The following is a 21,818-nucleotide window of genomic DNA, read 5'->3' on the forward strand; positions in this document are numbered from 1 at the left end:
GAGACCTATGGGAATCCAAAATGAGGTGACTTGTGTGGCTCGGACCAGGTTCTGTTACCCTGAATCCTTTGCAAACCTCAAAATTTGACTAAAAAAACACATGTTCCTCACATTTCTGTGGCAGAAAGTTCTGGAATCTGAGAGGAGCCACAAATTTCCTTCCACCCAGCGTTCCCCCAAGTCTCCCGATAAAAATGATACCTCACTTGTGAGGGTAGGCCTAGCGCCCGCAACAGGAAACGCCCCAAAGCGCAACGTGGACACATCCAAATTTTTGAAAGAAAACAGAGGTGTTTTTTGCAAAGTGCCTACCTGTAGATTTTGGCCTCTAGCTCAGCCGGCACCTAGGGAAACCTACCAAACCTGTGCATTTCTGAAAACTAGAGACCTAGGGGAATCCAAGATGGGGTGACTTGTGTGGCTCGGACCAGGTTCTGTTACCCTGAATCCTTTGCAAACCTCAAAATTTGGCTAAAAAAACACATGTTCCTCACATTTCTGTGGCAGAAAGTTCTGGAATCTGAGAGGAGCCACAAATTTCCTTCCACCCAGCGTTCCCCCAAGTCTCCCGATAAAAATGATACCTCACTTGTGTGGGTAGGCCTAGCGTCCGGGACAGGAAACGCCCCAAAGCGCAACGTGGACACATCCAAATTTTTGAACGAAAACAGAGGTGTTTTTTGCAAAGTGCCTACCTGTAGATTTTGGCCTCTAGCTCAGCCGGCACCTAGGGAAACCTACCAAACCTGTGTATTTCTGAAAACTAGAGACCTAGGGGAATCCAAGATGGGGTGACTTGTGTGGCTCGGACCAGGTTCTGTTACCCAGAATCCTTTGCAAACCTCAAAATTTGGCTAAAAAAACACATGTTCCTCACATTTCTGTGGCAGAAAGTTCTGGAATCTGAGAGGAGCCACAAATTTCCTTCCACCCAGCGTTCCCCCAAGTCTCCCGATCAAAATGATACCTCACTTGTGTGGGTAGGCCTAGCGCCGGCAACAGGAAACGCCCCAAAGCGCAACATGGACACATCAAAATTTTTTGAAAAGAAAACAGAGGTGTTTTTTGCAAAGTGCCTACCTGTAGATTTTGGCCTCTAGCTCAGCCGGCACATAGGAAAACCTACCAAACCTGTGCATTTCTGAAAACTAGAGACCTAGGGGAATCCAAGATGAGGTGACTTGTGTGGCTCGGACCAAGTTCTGTTACTCTGACTACTTTGCAAACCTCAAAATTTGTCTAAAAAAACACATGTTCCTCACATTTCTGTGGCAGAAAGTTCTGGAATCTGAGAGGAGCCACGAATTTCCTTCCACCCAGCGTTCCCCCAAGTCTCCCGATAAAAATGATACCTCACTTGTGTGGGTAGGCCTAGCGCCCGCGTCAGGAAACGCCCCAAAGCGCATCGTGGACACATCCAAATTTTTGAAAGAAAACAGAGGTGTTTTTTGCAAAGTGCCTACCTGTAGATTTTGGCCTCTAGCTCAGCCGGCACCTAGGGAAACCTACCAAACCTGTGCATTTCTGAAAACTAGAGACCTAGGGGAATCCAAGATGAGGTGACTTGTGTGGCTCGGACCAGGTTCTGTTACCCTGAATCCTTTGCAAACCTCAAAATTTGGCTAAAAAAACACATGTTCCTCACATTTCTGTGGCAGAAAGTTCTGGAATCTGAGAGGAGCCACAAATTTCCTTCCACCCAGCGTTCCCCCAAGTCTCCCGATAAAAATGATACCTCACTTGTGAGGGTAGGCCTAGCGCCCGCAACAGGAAACGCCCCAAAGCGCAACGTGGACACATCCAAATTTTTTAAAGAAAACAGAGGTGTTTTTTGCAAAGTGCCTACCTGTAGATTTTGGCCTCTAGCTCAGTCGGCACCTAGGGAAACCTACCAAACCTGTCCATTTCTGAAAACTAGAGACCTATGGGAATCCAAAATGAGGTGACTTGTGTGGCTCGGACCAGGTTCTGTTACCCTGAATCCTTTGCAAACCTCAAAATTTGACTAAAAAAACACATGTTCCTCACATTTCTGTGGCAGAAAGTTCTGGAATCTGAGAGGAGCCACAAATTTCCTTCCACCCAGCGTTCCCCCAAGTCTCCCGATAAAAATTATACCTCACTTGTGTGGGTAGGCCTAGCGCCCGCAACAGGAAACGCCCCAAAGCGCAACGTGGACACATCCAAATTTTTGAAAGAAAACAGAGGTGTTTTTTGCAAAGAGCCTACCTGTAGATTTTGACCTCTAGCTCAGCCGGCACCTAGGGAAACCTACAAAACCTGTGCATTTCTGAAAACTAGAGACCTAGGGGAATCCAAGATGAGGTGACTTGTGTGGCTCGGACCAAGTTCTGTTACTCTGAGTCCTTTGCAAACCTCAAAATTTGGCTAAAAAAACACATGTTCCTCACATTTCTGTGGCAGAAAGTTCTGGAATCTGAGAGGAGCCACAAATTTCCTTCCACCCAGCGTTCCCCCAAGTCTCCCGATAAAAATGATACCTCACTTGTGTGGGTAGGCCTAGCGCCCGCGACAGGAAACGCCCCAAAGCGCAACGTGGACACATCCAAATTTTTGAAAGAAAACAGAGGTGTTTTTTGCAAAGTGCATACCTGTAGATTTTGGCCTCTAGCTCAGCCGGCACCTAGGGAAACCTACCAAACCTGTGCATTTCTGAAAACTAGAGACCTAGGGGAATCCAAGATGGGGTGACTTGTGTGGCTCGGACCAGGTTCTGTTACCCAGAATCCTTTGCAAACCTCAAAATTTGGCTAAAAAAACACATGTTCCTCACATTTCTGTGGCAGAAAGTTCTGGAATCTGAGAGGAGCCACAAATTTCCTTCCACCCAGCGTTCCCCCAAGTCTCCCGATAAAAATGATACCTCACTTGTGTGGGTAGGCCTAGCGCCCGCGACAGGAAACTCCCCAAAGCGCATCGTGGACACATCCAAATTTTTGAAAGAAAACAGAGGTGTTTTTTGCAAAGTGTCTACCTGTAGATTTTGGCCTCTAGCTCAGCCGGCACCTAGGGAAACCTACCAAACCTGTGCATTTCTGAAAACTAGAGACCTAGGGGAATCCAGGATGAGGTGACTTGTGTGGCTCGGACCAGGTTCTGTTACCCTGAATCCTTTGCAAACCTCAAAATTTGGCTAAAAAAACACATGTTCCTCACATTTCTGTGGCAGAAAGTTCTGGAATCTGAGAGGAGCCACACATTTCCTTCCACCCAGCGTTCCCCCAAGTCTCCCGATAAAAATTATACCTCACTTGTGTTGGTAGGCCTAGCGCCCGCAACAGGAAACGCCCCAAAGCGCAACGTGGACACATCCAAATTTTTGAAAGAAAACAGAGGTGTTTTTTGCAAAGTGCCTACCTGTAGATTTTGGCCTCTAGCTCAGCCGGCACCTAGGGAAACCTACCAAACCTGTGCATTTCTGAAAACTAGAGAACTAGGGGAATCCAAGATGAGGTGACTTGTGTGGCTCAGACCAAGTTCTGTTACCCTGACTCCTTTGCAAACCTCAAAATTTGGCTAAAAAAACACATGTTCCTCACATTTCTGTGGCAGAAAGTTCTGGAATCTGAGAGGAGCCACAAATTTCCTTCCACCCAGCGTTCCCCCAAGTCTCCCGATAAAAATGATACCTCACTTGTGTGGGTAGGCCTAGCGCCCGCGACAGGAAATGCCCCAAAGCGCATCGTGGACACATCCAAATTTTTTAAAGAAAACAGAGGTGTTTTTTGCAAAGTGCCTACCTGTAGATTTTGACCTCTAGCTCAGCCGGCACCTAGGGAAACCTACCAAACCTGTGCATTTCTGAAAACTAGAGACCTAGGGGAATCCAAGATGAGGTGACTTGTGTGGCTCGGACCAGGTTCTGTTACCCTGAATCCTTTGCAAACCTCAAAATTTGGCTAAAAAAACACATGTTCCTCACATTTCTGTGGCAGAAAGTTCTGGAATCTGAGAGGAGCCACAAATTTCCTTCCACCCAGCGTTCCCCCAAGTCTCCCGATAAAAATGATACCTCACTTGTGAGGGTAGGCCTAGCGCCCGCAACAGGAAACGCCCCAAAGCGCAACGTGGACACATCCAAATTTTTGAAAGAAAACAGAGGTGTTTTTTGCAAAGTGCCTACCTGTAGATTTTGGCCTCTAGCTCAGCCGGCACCTAGGGAAACCTACCAAACCTGTGCATTTCTGAAAACTAGAGACCTAGGGGAATCCAAGATGGGGTGACTTGTGTGGCTCGGACCAGGTTCTGTTACCCTGAATCCTTTGCAAACCTCAAAATTTGGCTAAAAAAACACATGTTCCTCACATTTCTGTGGCAGAAAGTTCTGGAATCTGAGAGGAGCCACAAATTTCCTTCCACGCAGCTTTCCCCCAAGTCTCCCGATAAAAATGATACCTCACTTGTGTGGGTAGGCCTAGCGCCCGCAACAGGAAACGCCCCAAAGCGCAACGTGGACACATCCAAATTTTTGAAAGAAAACAGAGGTGTTTTTTGCAAAGTGCCTACCTGTAGATTTTGGCCTCTAGCTCAGCCGGCACCTAGGGAAACCTACCAAACCTGTGCATTTCTGAAAACTAGAGACCTAGGGGAATCCAAGATGGGGTGACTTGTGTGGCTCGGACCAGGTTCTGTTAACCAGAATCCTTTGCAAACCTCAAAATTTGGCTAAAAAAACACATGTTCCTCACATTTCTGTGGCAGAAAGGTCTGGAATCTGAGAGTAGCCACAAATTTCCTTTCACCCAGCGTTCCCCCAAGTCTCCCGATAAAAATGATACCTCACTTGTGTGGTTAGGCCTAGTGCCCACGACAGGAAACGCCCCAAAGCGCAACGTGGACACATCCAAATTTTTGAAAGAAAACAGAGGCGTTTTTTGCAAAGTGCCTACCTGTAAATTTTGGCCTCTAGCTCAGCCGGCACCTAGGGAAACCTACAAAACCTGTGCATTTCTGAAAACTAGAGACCTAGGGGAATCCAAGATGAGGTGACTTGTGTGGCTCGGACCAGGTTCTGTTACCCTGAATCCTTTGCAAACCTCAAAATTTGGCTAAAAAAACACATGTTCCTCACATTTCTGTGGCAGAAAGTTCTGGAATCTGAGAGGAGTCACAAATTTCCTTCCACTCAGCGTTCCCCCAAGTCTCCCGATAAAAATGATACCTCACTTGTGTGGGTAGGCCTAGCTCCCGCGACAGGAAACGCCCCAAAGCGCATCGTGGACACATCCAAATTTTTGAAAGAAAACAGAGGTGTTTTTTGCAAAGTGCCTACCTGTAGATTTTGGCCTCTAGCTCAGCCGGCACCTAGGGAAACCTACCAAACCTGTGCATTTCTGAAAACTAGAGACCTAGGGGAATCCAAGATGAGGTGACTTGTGTGGCTCGGACCAGGTTCTGTTACCCTGAATCCTTTGCAAACCTCAAAATTTGGCTAAAAAAACACATGTTCCTCACATTTCTGTGGCAGAAAGTTCTGGAATCTGAGAGGAGTCACAAATTTCCTTCCACTCAGCGTTCCCCCAAGTCTCCCGATAAAAATGATACCTCACTTGTGTGGGTAGGCCTAGCGCCCGCGACAGGAAACGCCCCAAAGCGCATCGTGGACACATCCAAATTTTTGAAAGAAAACAGAGGTGTTTTTTGCAAAGTGCCTACCTGTAGATTTTGGCCTCTAGCTCAGCCGGCACCTAGGGAAACCTACCAAACCTGTGCATTTCTGAAAACTAGAGACCTAGGGGAATCCAAGATGAGGTGACTTGTGTGGCTCGGACCAGGTTCTGTTACCCTGAATCCTTTGCAAACCTCAAAATTTGGCTAAAAAAACACATGTTCTTCACATTTCTGTGGCAGAAAGTTCTGGAATCTGAGAGGAGCCACAAATTTCCTTCCACCCAGCGTTCCCCCAAGTCTCCCGATAAAAATGATACCTCACTTGTGTTGGTAGGCCTAGCGCCCGCAACAGGAAACGCCCCAAAGCGCAACGTGGACACATCAACATTTTTGAAAGAAAACGGAGGTGTTTTTTGCAAAGTGCCTACCTGTAGATTTTGGCCTACAGGCTCAGCCCGCACCTAGGGAAACCTACCAAACCTGTGCATTTCTGAAAACTAGAGACCTAGGGGAATCCAAGATGAGGTGACTTGTGTGGCTCGGACCAAGTTCTGTTACTCTGACTCCTTTGCAAACCTCAAAATTTGGCTAAAAAAACACATGTTCCTCACATTTCTGTGGCAGAAAGTTCTGGAATCTGAGAGGAGCCACAAATTTCCTTCCACCCAGCGTTCCCCCAAGTCTCCTGATAAAAATGATACCTCACTTGTGTGGGGAGGCCTAGCGCCCGCGACAGGAAACGCCCCAAAGCGCAACGTGGACACATCCAAATTTTTGAAAGAAAACAGAGGTGTTTTTTGCAAAGTGCCTACCTGTAGGTTTTGGCCTCTAGCTCAGCCGGCACCTAGGGAAACCTACCAAACCTGTGCATTTCTGAAAACTAGAGACCTAGGGGAATCCAAGATGGGGTGACTTGTGTGGCTCGGACCAGGTTCTGTTACCCTGAATCCTTTGCAAACCTCAAAATTTGGCTAAAAAAACACATGTTCCTCACATTTCTGTGGCAGAAAGTTCTGGAATCTGAGAGGAGCCACAAATTTCCTTCCACCCAGCTTTCCCCCAAGTCTCCCGATAAAAATGATACCTCACTTGTGTGGGTAGGCCTAGCGCCCGCAACAGGAAACGCCCCAAAGCGCAACGTGGACACATCCAAATTTTTGAACGAAAACAGAGGTGTTTTTTGCAAAGTGCCTAACTGTAGATTTTGGCCTCTAGCTCAGCCGGCACCTAGGGAAACCTACCAAACCTGTGCATTTCTGAAAACTAGAGACCTAGGGGAATCCAAGATGGGGTGACTTGTGTGGCTCGGACCAGGTTCTGTTACCCAGAATCCTTTGCAAACCTCAAAATTTGGCTAAAAAAACACATGTTCCTCACATTTCTGTGGCAGAAAGTTCTGGAATCTGAGAGGAGCCACAAATTTCCTTCCACCCAGCGTTCCCCCAAGTCTCCCGATAAAAATGATACCTCACTTGTGTTGGTAGGCCTAGCGCCCGCAACAGGAAACGCCCCAAAGCGCAACGTGGACACATCCAAATTTTTGAAAGAAAACAGAGGTGTTTTTTGCAAAGTGCCTACCTGTAGATTTTGGCCTACAGGCTCAGCCGGCACCTAGGGAAACCTACCAAACCTGTGCATTTCTGAAAACTAGAGACCTAGGGGAATCCAAGATGAGGTGACTTGTGTGGCTCGGACCAAGTTCTGTTACTCTGACTCCTTTGCAAACCTCAAAATTTGGCTAAAAAAACACATGTTCCTCACATTTCTGTGGCAGAAAGTTCTGGAATCTGAGAGGAGCCACAAATTTCCTTCAACCCAGCGTTCCCCCAAGTCTCCCGATAAAAATGATACCTCACTTGTGTGGGTAGGCCTAGCGCCCACGACAGGAAACGCCCCAAAGCGCAACGTGGACATATCCAAATTTTTGAAAGAAAACAGAGGTGTTTTTTGCAAAGTGCCTAACTGTAGATTTTGGCCTCTAGCTCAGCCGGCACCTAGGGAAACCTACCAAACCTGTGCATTTCTGAAAACTAGAGACCTAGGGGAATCCAAGATGGGGTGACTTGTGTGGCTCGGACCAGGTTCTGTTACCCAGAATCCTTTGCAAACCTCAAAATTTGGCTAAAAAAACACATGTTCCTCACATTTCTGTGGCAGAAAGTTCTGGAATCTGAGAGGAGCCACAAATTTCCTTCCACCCAGCGTTCCCCCAAGTCTCCCGATAAAAATGATACCTCACTTGTGTTGGTAGGCCTAGCGCCCGCAACAGGAAACGCCCCAAAGCGCAACGTGGACACATCCAAATTTTTGAAAGAAAACAGAGGTGTTTTTTGCAAAGTGCCTACCTGTAGATTTTGGCCTACAGGCTCAGCCGGCACCTAGGGAAACCTACCAAACCTGTGCATTTCTGAAAACTAGAGACCTAGGGGAATCCAAGATGAGGTGACTTGTGTGGCTCGGACCAAGTTCTGTTACTCTGACTCCTTTGCAAACCTCAAAATTTGGCTAAAAAAACACATGTTCCTCACATTTCTGTGGCAGAAAGTTCTGGAATCTGAGAGGAGCCACAAATTTCCTTCCACCCAGCGTTCCCCCAAGTCTCCTGATAAAAATGATACCTCACTTGTGTGGGGAGGCCTAGCGCCCGCGACAGGAAACGCCCCAAAGCGCAACGTGGACACATCCAAATTTTTGAAAGAAAACAGAGGTGTTTTTTGCAAAGTGCCTACCTGTAGGTTTTGGCCTCTAGCTCAGCCGGCACCTAGGGAAACCTACCAAACCTGTGCATTTCTGAAAACTAGAGACCTAGGGGAATCCAAGATGGGGTGACTTGTGTGGCTCGGACCAGGTTCTGTTACCCTGAATCCTTTGCAAACCTCAAAATTTGGCTAAAAAAACACATGTTCCTCACATTTCTGTGGCATAAAGTTCTGGAATCTGAGAGGAGCCACAAATTTCCTTCCACCCAGCTTTCCCCCAAGTCTCCCGATAAAAATGATACCTCACTTGTGTGGGTAGGCCTAGCGCCCGCAACAGGAAACGCCCCAAAGTGCAACGTGGACACATCCAAATTTTTGAAAGAAAACAGAGGTGTTTTTTGCAAAGTGCCTACCTGTAGATTTTGGCCTCTAGCTCAGCCGGCACCTAGGGAAACCTACCAAACCTGTGCATTTCTGAAAACTAGAGACCTAGGGGAATCCAAGATGGGGTGACTTGTGTGGCTCGGACCAGGTTCTGTTACCCAGAATCCTTTGCAAACCTCAAAATTTGGCTAAAAAAACACATGTTCCTCACATTTCTGTGGCAGAAAGGTCTGGAATCTGAGAGGAGCCACAAATTTCCTTCCACCCAGCGTTCCCCCAAGTCTCCCGATAAAAATCATACCTCACTTGTGTGGGTAGGCCTATCGCCCGCGACAGGAAACACTCCAAAGCGCATCGTGGACACATCCACATTTTTGAAAGAAAACAGAGGTGTTTTTTGCAAAGTGCCTACCTGTAGATTTTGGCCTCTAGCTCAGCCGGCACCTAGGGAAACCTACCAAACCTGTGCATTTCTGAAAACTAGAGACCTAGGGGAATCCAAGATGAGGTGACTTGTGTGGCTCGGACCAGGTTCTGTTACCCTGAATCCTTTGCAAACCTCAAAATTTGGCTAAAAAAACATATGTTCCTCACATTTCTGTGGCAGAAAGTTCTGGAATCTGAGAGGAGCCACAAATTTCCTCCCACCCAGCGTTCCCCCAATTCTCCCGATAAAAATGATACCTCACTTGTGTGGGTAGGCCTAGCGCCCGCAACAGGAAACACCCCAAAGCGCAACGTGGACACATCCAAATTTTTGAAAGAAAACAGAGGTGTTTTTTGCAAAGTGCCTACCTGTAGATTTTGGCCTCTAGCTCAGCCGGCACCTAGGGAAACCTACCAAACCTGTGCATTTCTGAAAACTAGAGACCTAGGGGAATCCAAGATGAGGTGACTTGTGTGGCTCGGACCAAGTTCTGTTACCCTCACTCCTTTGCAAACCTCAAAATTTGGCTAAAAAAACACATGTTCCTCACATTTCTGTGGCAGAATGTTCTGGAATCTGAGAGGAGCCACAAATTTCCTTCCACCCAGCGTTCCCCCAAGTCTCCCGATAAAAATGATACCTCACTTGTGTGGGTAGGCCTAGCGCCCGCGACAGGAAACGCCCCAAAGCGCAACGTGGACACATCCAAATTTTTTAAAGAAAACAGAGGTGTTTTTTGCAAAGTGCCTACCTGTAGATTTTGGCCTCTAGCTCAGCCGGCACCTAGGGAAACCTACCAAACCTGTGCATTTCTGAAAACTAGAGACCTATGGGAATCCAAGATGAGGTGACTTGTGTGGCTCGGACCAGGTTCTGTTACCCTGAATCCTTTGCAAACCTCAAAATTTGGCTAAAAAAACACATGTTCCTCACATTTCTGTGGCAGAAAGGTCTGGAATCTGAGAGGAGCCACAAATTTCCTTTCACCCAGCGTTCCCCCAAGTCTCCCGATAAAAATGATACCTCACTTGTGTGGTTAGGCCTAGCGCCCACAACAGGAAACGCCCCAAAGCGCAACGTGGACACATCCAAATTTTTTAAAGAAAACAGAGGTGTTTTTTGCAAAGTGCCTACCTGTAAATTTTGGCCTCTAGCTCAGCCGGCACTTAGGGAAACCTACCAAACCTGTGCATTTCTGAAAACTAGAGACCTAGGGGAATCCAAGATGGGGTGACTTTTGTGGCTCGGACCAGGTTCTGTTACCCAGAATCCTTTGCAAACCTCAAAATTTGGCTAAAAAAACACATGTTCCTCACATTTCTGTGGCAGAAAGTTCTGGAATCTGAGAGGAGTCACAAATTTCCTTCCACCCAGCATTCCCCCAAGTCTCCCGATAAAAATGATACCTCACTTGTGTGGGTAGGCCTAGCGCCCGCGACAGGAAACGCCCCAAAGCGCATCGTGGACACATCCAAATTTTTGAAAGAAAACAGAGGTGTTTTTTGCAAAGTGTCTACCTGTAGATTTTGGCCTCTAGCTCAGCCGGCACCTAGGGAAACCTACCAAACCTGTGCATTTCTGAAAACTAGTGACCTAGGGGAATCCAAGATGAGGTGACTTGTGTGGCTCGGACCAGGTTCTGTTACCCTGAATCCTTTGCAAACCTCAAAATTTGGCTAAAAAAACACATGTTCCTCACATTTCTGTGGCAGAAAGTTCTGGAATCTTAGAGGAGCCACAAATTTCTTTCCACCCAGCGTTCCCCCAAGTCTCCCGATAAAAATGATACCTCACTTGTGTTGGTAGGCCTAGCGCCCGCAACAGGAAACGCCCCAAAGCGCAACGTGGACACATCCAAATTTTTGAAAGAAAACAGAGGTGTTTTTTGCAAAGTGCCTACCTGTAGATTTTGGCCTCTAGCTCAGCCGGCACCTAGGGAAACCTACCAAACCTGTGCATTTCTGAAAATTAGAGACCTAGGGGAATCCAAGATGAGGTGACTTGTGTGGCTCGGACCAAGTTCTATTACCCTGACTCCTTTGCAAACCTCAAAATTTGGCTAAAAAAACACATGTTCCTCACATTTCTGTGGCAGAAAGTTCTGGAATCTGAGAGGAGCCACAAATTTCCTTCCACCCAGCGTTCCCCCAAGTCTCCGGATAAAAATGATACCTCACTTGTGTGGGTAGGCCTAGCGCCCGCGACAGGAAATGCCCCAAAGCGCATCGTGCACACATCCAAATTTTTGAAAGAAAACAGAGGTGTTTTTTGCAAAGTGCCTACCTGTAGATTTTGACCTCTAGCTCAGCCGGCACCTAGGGAAACCTACCAAACCTGTGCATTTCTGAAAACTAGAGACCTAGGGGAATCCAAGATGAGGTGACTTGTGTGGCTCGGACCAGGTTCTGTTACCCTGAATCCTTTGCAAACCTCAAAATTTGGCTAAAAAAACACATGTTCCTCACATTTCTGTGGCAGAAAGTTCTGGAATCTGAGAGGAGCCACAAATTTCCTTCCACCCAGCGTTCCCCCAAGTCTCCCGATAAAAATGATACCTCACTTGTGAGGGTAGGCCTAGCGCCCGCAACAGGAAACGCCCCAAAGCGCAACGTGGACACATCCAAATTTTTGAAAGAAAACAGAGGTGTTTTTTGCAAAGTGCCTACCTGTAGATTTTGACCTCTAGCTCAGCCGGCACCTAGGGAAACCTACCAAACCTGTGCATTTCTGAAAACTAGAGACCTAGGGGAATCCAAGATGAGGTGACTTGTGTGGCTCGGACCAAGTTCTGTTACTCTGACTCCTTTGCAAACCTCAAAATTTGGCTAAAAAAACACATGTTCCTCACATTTCTGTGGCAGAAAGTTCTGGAATCTGAGAGGAGCCACAAATTTCCTTCCACCCAGCGTTCCCCCAAGTCTCCAGATAAAAATGATACCTCACTTGTGTGGGTAGGCCTAGCGCCCGCGACAGGAAACGCCCCAAAGCGCAACGTGGACACATCCAAATTTTTTAAAGAAAACAGAGGTGTTTTTTGCAAAGTGCCTACCTGTAGGTTTTGGCCTCTAGCTCAGCCGGCACCTAGGAAACCTACCAAACCTGTGCATTTCTGAAAACTAGAGACCTAGGGGAATCGAAGATGGGGTGACTTGTGTGGCTCGGACCAGGTTCTGTTACCCTGAATCCTTTGCAAACCTCAAAATTTTGGCTAAAAAAACACATGTTCCTCACATTTCTGTGGCAGAAAGTTCTGGAATCTGAGAGGAGCCACAAATTTCCTTCCACCCAGCTTTCCCCCAAGTCTCCCGATAAAAATGATACCTCACTTGTGTGGGTAGGCCTAGCGCCCGCAACAGGAAACGCCCCAAAGCGCAACGTGGACACATCCAAATTTTTGAACGAAAACAGAGGTGTTTTTTGCAAAGTGACTAACTGTAGATTTTGGCCTCTAGCTCAGCCGGCACCTAGGGAAACTTACCAAACCTGTGCATTTCTGAAAACTAGAGACCTAGGGGAATCCAAGATGGGGTGACTTGTGTGGCTCGGACCAGGTTCTGTTACCCAGAATCCTTTGCAAACCTCAAAATTTGGCTAAAAAAACACATGTTCCTCACATTTCTGTGGCAGAAAGTTCTGGAATCTGAGAGGAGCCACAAATTTCCTTCCACCCAGCGTTCCCCCAAGTCTCCCGATAAAAATGATACCTCACTTGTGTTGGTAGGCCTAGCGCCCGCAACAGGAAACGCCCCAAAGCGCAACGTGGACACATCCAAATTTTTGAAAGAAAACAGAGGTGTTTTTTGCAAAGTGCCTACCTGTAGATTTTGGCCTACAGGCTCAGCCGGCACCTAGGGAAACCTACCAAACCTGTGCATTTCTGAAAACTAGAGACCTAGGGGAATCCAAGATGAGGTGACTTGTGTGGCTCGGACCAAGTTCTGTTACTCTGACTCCTTTGCAAACCTCAAAATTTGGCTAAAAAAACACATGTTCCTCACATTTCTGTGGCAGAAAGTTCTGGAATCTGAGAGGAGCCACAAATTTCCTTCCACCCAGCGTTCCCCCAAGTCTCCCGATAAAAATGATACCTCACTTGTGTGGGTAGGCCTAGCGCCCACGACAGGAAACGCCCCAAAGCGCAACGTGGACACATCCAAATTTTTGAAAGAAAACAGAGGTGTTTTTTGCAAAGTGCCTACCTGTAGGTTTTGGCCTCTAGCTCAGCCGGCACCTAGGGAAACCTACCAAACCTGTGCATTTCTGAAAACTATAGACCTAGGGGAATCCAAGATGGGGTGACTTGTGTGGCTCGGACCAGGTTCTGTTACCCTGAATCCTTTGCAAACCTCAAAATTTGGCTAAAAAAACACATGTTCCTCACATTTCTGTGGCAGAAAGTTCTGGAATCTGAGAGGAGCCACAAATTTCCTTCCACCCAGCTTTCCCCCAAGTCTCCCGATAAAAATGATACCTCACTTGTGTGGGTAGGCCTAGCGCCCGCAACAGGAAACGCCCCAAAGCGCAACGTGGACACATCCAAATTTTTGAAAGAAAACAGAGGTGTTTTTTGCAAAGTGCCTACCTGTAGATTTTGGCCTCTAGCTCAACCGGCACCTAGGGAAACCTACCAAACCTGTGCATTTCTGAAAACTAGAGACCTAGGGGAATCCAAGATGGGGTGACTTGTGTGGCTCCGACCAGGTTCTGTTACCCAGAATCCTTTGCAAACCTCAAAATTTGGCTAAAAAAACACATGTTCCTCACATTTCTGTGGCAGAAAGGTCTGGAATCTGAGAGGAGCCACAAATTTCCTTCCACCCAGCGTTCCCCCAAGTCTCCCGATAAAAATCATACCTCACTTGTGTGGGTAGGCCTATCGCCCGCGACAGGAAACACCCCAAAGCGCATCGTGGACACATCCACATTTTTGAAAGAAAACAGAGGTGTTTTTTGCAAAGTGCCTACCTGTAGATTTTGGCCTCTAGCTCAGCCGGCACCTAGGGAAACCTACCAAACCTGTGCATTTCTGAAAACTAGAGACCTAGGGGAATCCAAGATGAGGTGACTTGTGTGGCTCGGACCAGGTTCTGTTACCCTGAATCCTTTGCAAACCTCAAAATTTGGCTAAAAAAACACATGTTCCTCACATTTCTGTGGCAGAAAGTTCTAGAATCTGAGAGGAGCCACAAATTTCCTCCCACCCAGCGTTCCCCCAATTCTCCCGATAAAAATGATACCTCACTTGTGTGGGTAGGCCTAGCGCCCGCAACAGGAAACACCCCAAAGCGCAACGTGGACACATCCAAATTTTTGAAAGAAAACAGAGGTGTTTTTTGCAAAGTGCCTACCTGTAGATTTTGGCCTCTAGCTCAGCCGGCACCTAGGGAAACCTACCAAACCTGTGCATTTCTGAAAACTAGAGACCTAGGGGAATCCAAGATGAGGTGACTTGTGTGGCTCGGACCAAGTTCTGTTACCCTCACTCCTTTGCAAACCTCAAAATTTGGCTAAAAAAACACATGTTCCTCACATTTCTGTGGCAGAATGTTCTGGAATCTGAGAGGAGCCACAAATTTCCTTCCACCCAGCGTTCCCCCAAGTCTCCCGATAAAAATGATACCTCACTTGTGTGGGTAGGCCTAGCGCCCGCGACAGGAAATGCCCCAAAGCGCAACGTGGACACATCCAAATTTTTTAAAGAAAACAGAGGTGTTTTTTGCAAAGTGCCTACCTGTAAATTTTGGCCTCTAGCTCAGCCGGCACCTAGGGAAACCTACCAAACCTGTGCATTTCTGAAAACTAGAGACCTAGGGGAATCCAAGATGGGGTGACTTTTGTGGCTCGGACCAGGTTCTGTTACCCAGAATCCTTTGCAAACCTCAAAATTTGGCAACAAAAACACATGTTCCTCACATTTCTGTGGCAGAAAGTTCTGGAATCTGAGAGGAGTCACAAATTTCCTTCCACCCAGCATTCCCCCAAGTCTCCCGATAAAAATGATACCTCACTTGTGTGGGTAGGCCTAGCGCCCGCGACAGGAAACGCCCCAAAGCGCATCGTGGACACATCCAAATTTTTGAAAGAAAACAGAGGTGTTTTTTGCAAAGTGTCTACCTGTAGATTTTGGCCTCTAGCTCAGCCGGCACCTAGGGAAACCTACCAAACCTGTGCATTTCTGAAAACTAGAGACCTAGGGGAATCCAAGATGAGGTGACTTGTGTGGCTCGGACCAGGTTCTGTTACCCTGAATCCTTTGCAAACCTCAAAATTTGGCTAAAAAAACACATGTTCCTCACATTTCTGTGGCAGAAAGTTCTGGAATCTGAGAGGAGCCACAAATTTCTTTCCACCCAGCGTTCCCCCAAGTCTCCCGATAAAAATGATACCTCACTTGTGTTGGTAGGCCTAGCGCCCGCAACAGGAAACGCCCCAAAGCGCAACGTGGACACATCCAAATTTTTGAAAGAAAACAGAGGTGTTTTTTGCAAAGTGCCTACCTGTAGATTTTGGCCTCTAGCTCAGCCGGCACCTAGGGAAACCTACCAAACCTGTGCATTTCTGAAAATTAGAGACCTAGGGGAATCCAAGATGAGGTGACTTGTGTGGCTCGGACCAAGTTCTATTACCCTGACTCCTTTGCAAACCTCAAAATTTGGCTAAAAAAACACATGTTCCTCACATTTCTGTGGCAGAAAGTTCTGGAATCTGAGAGGAGCCACAAATTTCCTTCCACCCAGCGTTCCCCCAAGTCTCCGGATAAAAATGATACCTCACTTGTGTGGGTAGGCCTAGCGACCGCGACAGGAAATGCCCCAAAGCGCATCGTGCACACATCCAAATTTTTGAAAGAAAACAGAGGTGTTTTTTGCAAAGTGCCTACCTGTAGATTTTGACCTCTAGCTCAGCCGGCACCTAGGGAAACCTACCAAACCTGTGCATTTCTGAAAACTAGAGACCTAGGGGAATCCAAGATGAGGTGACTTGTGTGGCTCGGACCAGGTTCTGTTACCCTGAATCCTTTGCAAACCTCAAAATTTGGCTAAAAAAACACATGTTCCTCACATTTCTGTGGCAGAAAGTTCTGGAATCTGAGAGGAGCCACAAATTTCCTTCCACCCAGCGTTCCCCCAAGTCTCCCGATAAAAATGATACCTCACTTGTGTGGGTAGGCCTAGCGCCCGCAACAGGAAACGCCCCAAAGCGCAACGTGGACACATCCAAATTTTTGAAAGAAAACAGAGGTGTTTTTTGCAAAGTGCCTACCTGTAGATTTTGACCTCTAGCTCAGCCGGCACCTAGGGAAACCTACCAAACCTGTGCATTTCTGAAAACTAGAGACCTAGGGGAATCCAAGATGAGGTGACTTGTGTGAGTCGGACCAAGTTCTGTTACTCTGACTCCTTTGCAATCCTCAAAATTTGGCTAAAAAAACACATGTTCCTCACATTTCTGTGGCAGAAAGTTCTGGAATCTGAGATGAGCCACAAATTTCCTTCCACCCAGCATTCCCCCAAGTCTCCCGATAAAAATGATACCTCACTTGTGTGGGTAGGCCTAGCGCCCGTGACAGGAAACGCCCCAAAGCGCAACATGGACACATCCAAATTTTTGAAAGAAAACAGAGGTGTTTTTTGCAAAGTGCCTACCTGTAGATTTTGGCCTCTAGCTCAGCCGGCACCTAGGGAAACCTACCAAACCTGTGCATTTCTGAAAACTAGAGACCTAGGGGAATCCAAGATGGGGTGACTTGTGTGGCTCGGACCAGGTTCTGTTACCCTGAATCCTTTGCAAACCTCAAAATTTGGCTAAAAAAACACATGTTCCTCACATTTCTGTGGCAGAAAGTTCTGGAATCTGAGAGGAGCCACAAATTTCCTTCCACCCAGCTTTCCCCCAAGTCTCCCGATAAAAATGATACCTCACTTGTGTGGGTAGGCCTAGCGCCCGCAACAGGAAACGCCCCAAAGCGCAACGTGGACACATCCAAATTTTTGAAAGAAAACAGAGGTGTTTTTTGCAAAGTGCCTACCTGTAGATTTTGGCCTCTAGCTCAGCCGGCACCTAGGGAAACCTACCAAACCTGTGCATTTCTGAAAACTAGAGACCTAGGGGAATCCAAGATGGGGTGACTTGTGTGGCTCGGACCAGGTTCTGTTACCCGGAATCCTTTGCAAACCTCAAAATTTGGCTAAAAAAACACATTATCCTCACATTTCTGTGGCAGAAAGGTCTGGAATCTGAGAGGAGCCACAAATTTCCTTTCACCCAGCGTTCCCCCAAGTCTCCCGATAAAAATGATACCTCACTTGTGTGGTTAGGCCTAGTGCCCATGACAGGAAACGCCCCAAAGCGCAACGTGGACACATCCAAATTTTTTAAAGAAAACAGAGGTGTTTTTTGCAAAGTGCCTACCTGTAAATTTTGGCCTCTAGCTCAGCCGGCACCTAGGGCAACCTATTAAACCTGTGCATTTCTGAAAACTAGAGACCTAGGGGAATCCAAGATGAGGTGACTTGTGTGGCTCGGACCAAGTTCTGTTACCCTGACTCCTTTGCAAACCTCAAAATTTGGCTAAAAAAACACATGTTCCTCACATTTCTGTGGCAGAAAGTTCTGGAATCTGAGAGGAGTCACAAATTTCCTTCCACTCAGCGTTCCCCCAAGTCTCCCGATAAAAATGATACCTCACTTGTGTGGGTAGGCCTAGCGCCCGCGACAGGAAACGCCCCAAAGCGCATCGTGGACACATCCAAATTTTTGAAAGAAAACAGAGGTGTTTTTTGCAAAGTGCCTACCTGTAGATTTTGGCCTCTAGCTCAGCCGGCACCTAGGGAAATCTACCAAACCTGTGCATTTCTGAAAACTAGAGACCTAGGGGAATCCAAGATGAGGTGACTTGTGTGGCTCGGACTAGGTTCTGTTACCCTGACTCCTTTGCAAACCTCAAAATTTGGCTAAAAAAACACATGTTCCTCACATTTCTGTGGCAGAAAGTTCTGGAATCTGAGCGGAGGCACAAATTTCCTTCCACCCAGCGTTCCCCCAAGTCTCCCGATATAAATGATACCTCACTTGTGTTGGTAGGCCTAGCGCCCGCGACAGGAAACGCCCCAAAGCGCATCGTGGACACATCCAAATTTTTGAAAGAAAACAGAGGTGTTATTTGCAAAGTGCCTACCTGTAGATTTTGGCCTCTAGCTCAGCCGGCACCTAGGGAAACCTACCAAACCTGTGCATTTCTGAAAACTAGAGACCTAGGGGAATCCAAGATGAGGTGACTTGTGTGGCTCGGACCAGGTTCTGTTACCCTGAATCCTTTGCAAACCTCAAAATTTGGCTAAAAAAACACATGTTCCTCACATTTCTGTGGCAGAAAGTTCTGGAATCTGAGAGGAGCCACAAATTTCCTTCCACCCAGCGTTCCCCCAATTCTCCCGATAAAAATGATACCTCACTTGTGTGGGTAGGCCTAGCGCCCGCAACAGGAAACACCCCAAAGCGCAACGTGGACACATCCAAATTTTTTAAAGAAAACAGAGGTGTTTTTTGCAAAGTGCCTACCTGTAGATTTTGGCCTCTAGCTCAGCCGGCACCTAGGGAAACCTACCAAACCTGTGCATTTCTGAAAACTAGAGACCTATGGGAATCCAAAATGAGGTGACTTGTGTGGCTCGGACCAGGTTCTGTTACCCTGAATCCTTTGCAAACCTCAAAATTTGACTAAAGAAACACATGTTCCTCACATTTCTGTGGCAGAAAGTTCTGGAATCTGAGAGGAGCCACAAATTTCCTTCCACCCAGCGTTCCCCCAAGTCTCCCGATAAAAATTATACCTCACTTGTGTGGGTAGGCCTAGCGCCTGCAACAGGAAACGCCCCAAAGCGCAACGTGGACACATCCAAATTTTTGAAAGAAAACAGAGGTGTTTTTTGCAAAGAGCCTACCTGTAGATTCTGACCTCTAGCTCAGCTGGCACCTAGGGAAACCTACCAAACCTGTGCATTTCTGAAAACTAGAGACCTAGGGGAATCCAAGATGAGGTGACTTGTGTGGCTCGGACCAAGTTCTGTTACTCTGACTCCTTTGCAAACCTCAAAATTTGGCTAAAAAAACACATGTTCCTCACATTTCTGTGGCAGAAAGTTCTAGAATCTGAGAGGAGCCACAAATTTCCTTCCACCCAGCGTTCCCCCAAGTCTCCCGATAAAAATGATACCTCACTTGTGTGGGTAGGCCTAGCGCCCGCGACAGGAAACGCCCCAAAGCGCAACGTGGACACATCCAAATTTTTGAAAGAAAACAGAGGTGTTTTTTGCAAAGTGCCTACCTGTAGATTTTGGCCTCTAGCTCAGCCGGCACGTAGGGAAACCTACCAAACCTGTGCATTTCTGAAAACTAGAGACCTAGGGGAATCCAAGATGGGGTGACTTGTGTGGCTCGGACCAGGTTCTGTTACCCAGAATCCTTTGCAAACCTCAAAATTTGGCTAAAAAAACACATGTTCCTCACATTTCTGTGGCAGAAAGTTCTGGAATCTGAGAGGAGCCACAAATTTCCTTCCACCCAGCGTTCCCCCAAGTCTCCCGATAAAAATGATACCTCACTTGTGTGGGTAGGCCTAGCGCCGGCGACAGGAAACGCCCCAAAGCGCAACGTGGACACATCCAAATTTTTTAAAGAAAACAGAGGTGTTTTTTGCAAAGTGCCTACCTGTAGATTTTGGCCTCTAGCTCAGCCGGCACCTAGGGAAACCTACCAAACCTGTGCATTTCTGAAAACTAGAGACCTAGGGGAATCCAAGATGAGGTGACTTGTGTGGCTCGGACCAGGTTCTGCTACCCTGAATCCTTTGCAAACCTCAAAATTTGGCTAAAAAAACACATGTTCCTCACATTTCTGTGGCAGAAAGTTCTGGAATCTGAGAGGAGCCACAAATTTCCTTCCACCCAGCGTTCCCCCAAGTCTCCCGATAAAAATGATACCTCACTTGTGTGGGTAGGCCTAGCGTCCGGGACAGGAAACGCCCCAAAGCGCAACGTGGACACATCCAAATTTTTTAAAGAAAACAGAGGTGTTTTTTGCAAAGTGCCTACCTGTAGATTTTGGCCTCTAGCTCAGCCGGCACCTAGGGAAACCTACCAAACCTGTGTATTTCTGAAAACTAGAGACCTAGGGGAATCCAAGATGGGGTGACTTGTGTGGCTCGGACCAGGTTCTGTTACCCAGAATCCTTTGCAAACCTCAAAATTTGGCTAAAAAAACACATGTTCCTCACATTTCTGTGGCAGAAAGTTCTGGAATCTGAGAGGAGCCACAAATTTCCTTCCACCCAGCGTTCCCCCAAGTCTCCCGATAAAAATTATACCTCACTTGTGTGGGTAGGCCTAGCGCCTGCAACAGGAAACGCCCCAAAGCGCAACGTGGACACATCCAAATTTTTGAAAGAAAACAGAGGTGATTTTTGCAAAGAGCCTACCTGTAGATTTTGACATCTAGCTCAGCCGGCACCTAGGGAAACCTACCAAACCTGTGCATTTCTGAAAACTAGAGACCTAGGGGAATCCAAGATGAGGTGACTTGTGTGGCTCGGACCAAGTTCTGTTACTCTGACTCCTTTGCAAACCTCAAAATTTGGCTAAAAAAACACATGTTCCTCACATTTCTGTGGCAGAAAGTTCTGGAATCTGAGAGGAGCCACAAATTTCCTTCCACCCAGCGTTCCCCCAAGTCTCCCGATAAAAATGATACCTCACTTGTGTGGGTAGGCCTAGCGCCCGCGACAGGAAACGCCCCAAAGCGCAACGTGGACACATCCAAATGTTTTAAAGAAAACAGAGGTGTTTTTTGCAAAGTGCCTACCTGTAGATTTTGGCCTCTAGCTCAGCCGGCACCTAGGGAAACCTACCAAACCTGTGCATTTCTGAAAACTAGAGACCTAGGGGAATCCAAGATGGGGTGACTTGTGTGGCTCGGACCAGGTTCTGTTACCCAGAATCCTTTGCAAACCTCAAAATTTGGCTAAAAAAACACATGTTCCTCACATTTCTGTGGCAGAAAGTTCTGGAATCTGAGAGGAGCCACAAATTTCCTTCCACCCAGCGTTCCCCCAAGTCTCCCGATAAAAATGATACCTCACTTGTGTGGGTAGGCCTAGCGCCGGCGACAGGAAACGCCCCAAAGCGCAACGTGGACACATCCAAATTTTTTAAAGAAAACAGAGGTGTTTTTTGCAAAGTGCCTACCTGTAGATTTTGGCCTCTAGCTCAGCCGGCACCTAGGGAAACCTACCAAACCTGTGCATTTCTGAAAACTAGAGACCTATGGGAATCCAAGATGAGGTGACTTGTGTGGCTCGGACCAAGTTCTGTTACCCTGAATCCTTTGCAAACCTCAAAATTTGGCAAAAAAAACACATGTTCCTCACATTTATGTGGCAGAAAGTTCTGGAATCTGAGAGGAGCCACAAATTTCCTTCCACCCAGCGTTCCCCCAAGTCTCCCGATAAAAATGATACCTCACTTGTGTGGGTAGGCCTAGCGCCCGCGACAGGAAACGCCCCAAAGCGCATCGTGGACACATCCAAATTTTTGAAAGAAAACAGAGGTGTTTTTTGCAAAGTGCCTACCTGTAGATTTTGGCCTCTAGCTCAGCCGGCACCTAGGGAAACCTACCAAACC

The sequence above is a fragment of the Pleurodeles waltl genome, chromosome 9, assembly GCF_031143425.1.
Source record: "Pleurodeles waltl isolate 20211129_DDA chromosome 9, aPleWal1.hap1.20221129, whole genome shotgun sequence".
In the NCBI taxonomy this organism is placed as follows: Eukaryota; Metazoa; Chordata; class Amphibia; order Caudata; family Salamandridae; genus Pleurodeles; species Pleurodeles waltl.